This window comes from Arachis ipaensis, chromosome B05 (assembly GCF_000816755.2).
Source record: "Arachis ipaensis cultivar K30076 chromosome B05, Araip1.1, whole genome shotgun sequence".
Lineage (NCBI taxonomy): Eukaryota > Viridiplantae > Streptophyta > Magnoliopsida > Fabales > Fabaceae > Arachis > Arachis ipaensis.
In genome coordinates this window covers 143,390,326-143,392,985 of record NC_029789.2, presented here as the reverse complement: position 1 = coordinate 143,392,985, position 2,660 = coordinate 143,390,326, and the positions used below count along the sequence as shown (strand labels likewise).

General features: G+C 25.5%; 1 protein-coding gene across 1 annotated transcript in view; it reads right to left on the bottom strand.

The window, feature by feature from the left end:
* The window catches only part of LOC107644616 (miraculin-like), a 7,260-nt gene continuing 6,696 nt past the window's right edge, over positions 2,097-2,660 (bottom strand). The window contains exon 2 of the mRNA XM_021103086.1: positions 2,097-2,194. The gene's annotated coding sequence lies outside the window, so the exon portion shown is untranslated. The remainder of the gene's footprint in view (positions 2,195-2,660) is intronic.

Below are 2,660 nucleotides of genomic sequence, written 5' to 3'. Positions count from 1 at the left end.
GCGGTAGAAAAAAAAAAGAATACCGCGATCAGAGATAATAAGGCGGTAAAAGAGTGACGACACGATGAGCACTAAGTAAGAGTGACAATGTGTATGATTGTGATGCTATGGAAGATTGTGATTTACGAATTCTAATCTTCTGGGGTGATTGGAGGTTGGAACGATATCGTGTTAGTGTTATAAAGATCAAAAAAGACATTTTTAAAATTAGGATTAGGTTTTTTAATATATATATAGTATGTGAAATGACTATAAAATTTATATTAAAAATAAATTATTAAGAATATTTAAATAAATTTAATAATTTAGATATTAGCAAAGATGGGACAGAAATTTTTACTCGGATCCCACATCTACTTCGATAAAATTTTAGACTCTATTTTTATCTTTGTGAAAAAATTTTTATTTGAGTTCTCATTTGAGACAATTTTCACAAAAATTTTTGCTTTTCGAAAAATTTTGCCAACCCTACCCACAAGGGCAGAAGCACGTTAGATATCATCTAATTTTGTATGGCTGTCAAATTTTAAAATTAATCAAATTATTAGTTCATTTTATTTGAGAAACTTAAATGCTTAATATTCTATAAATAAATTTGTAGGAATATATAAGTATAAACTATATAAAACTTATTTTTTCGTTCTGTTCCAAATTATTACGTTGACTAAATGTCCACATATTATTAAGAAATGTAAAATAGATTTTAGTGATCTTCTAAAAATTAAACATACAGAACCATAAAAAGTAAAATTTTATATATATATAATTTCCACTAACACATGATAATTAATTTACAATGCTACTAGCGTTATCAACACTAATCAATAATTGCTCAACCAATCATTAATGGAACCCAATAAAATAATTACATTAGACAAACATTCAAATTTAATTTCTCTCATAGTATTTTCGATTAATTACCAGTCTAAGGATAATGCTAGGTAGACAAAAAAAAATAGCCAGAATTTACCTTATTTAGCATTAATTAATTGTCGTAACAATTAATGAATACTAAATAAAACAAATAATTATGTCTGTTTTTGACTGATTTTTTTTTTGTTACCAAACATTTTCGTTAGTTTTGTAGCCCAACAAAAATTTTTAACCAACACTTTTAAATATTATTATTTAATTACTGATCAATTAAAACAATAATCGTGTTAGTCCTATATCACTGTATTATATAATGAAGATAATTTATATCAAATTTATCAGTAATATATAATTGAAGAACACTTTGTTCTGTGCAAATTTTGGACAAATATATTAGGTTGATTTATAAATATATAAAAAACATAGTGTTAAGCTCCAACTTTAGATTAAGATTAAAATTAGGTTTAAAGTTATAGTCAATCCAAAAACACTCATTTTAATTTCAAAAATAATGTAATTTGGATTATATTTATATAGAAGTATGCGTGTATTTTGTACGAATCTATTCTTATTTTTTTCAAATTCGTCCGCCAAATACTATAAATAAAGGACTTAATACATACTTAAGATACCTAATATAATCTCCTATAATTCTCATACCTTTTAAATTATCACTACTAAGCATTAGAATTTCTTAAAAGTACGTCTCCACTCCTGTGAAAATGCCAGCCTGGAGCAAGGAGGTCATAATAAATTAACCTTTGCATGATCTATAACACATCCAATCATTGGTTTTTAAAATTACACAAAATTACAACTTGAGCATGACTTGAGAAGAGTCAAACAGGTAAAGAAAATTACAACTTGTTTATTTGTTCATTTATTTAAGGAGATTACTTTAATAAAAACACTGATTTGATCCGATCGAATTACATAATCTAAACCAAATATCTTTAAACTTTTTGATAAAAAGACAAATATATCCTTAATTTTTTATTTTGTTGACATTTAAATTCCTAAAAATTTAAAAATATAATTAAATCTCTAAAAAAATAAATTTATTGTTATTGTTATAAAAAAATCGATTTTATTTTAATTTGTTAAGAAATTTAAAATAACCGTTTATTAATACGTCTAATAATAATACAAAATATAAGCGTCTTTACAAAAAAACATTTTAAGCGTCTTTATGAAACATCCCTTTATTTAATCCATTCCGAATTGCATGCATGCATCGTTACATCGACATTCACACTTATTCAAAAACATGCATCACCTAATAATAACATTTATTATAAATACTTGAAGATAGCTTCTTCAAGCAGGTTGGAATGTGAATGAGTGTTGTGAATTGGATAGGATAAGAGAACGTGAGTTTATAGGGTTAAGATGGGTCTAGTTCTATGGACTAATAATTAATAATGTGTGTGTGTAATGATAGTATAGACATGGATTTCTACTCAAACAATTGGGCATTAATTAATTAATAATTATTAATTAAACACACTCAATTTTTATCAATAACACGTTATGTACATTTGTAAAGTTTCATTTTGATTGAACGTAACCTAATTGTTTTGCCCATCTTATTCTTTAATCACTCACATCGCGCGCCTAATAACTTGATATATTGTGTGTGATGAAGTGAAAAAGAAGAGAAGCCCATAGAACAGTTTGTTCTTTTCAGTTTTCAAATATTTCTAGCTAGATGCGACGTTAACGAACTTTTTTTTTATCATTTTTTCTTTTGGCTGCACATTGTTTTTTTTTTTTAAATTCTTTTTTGT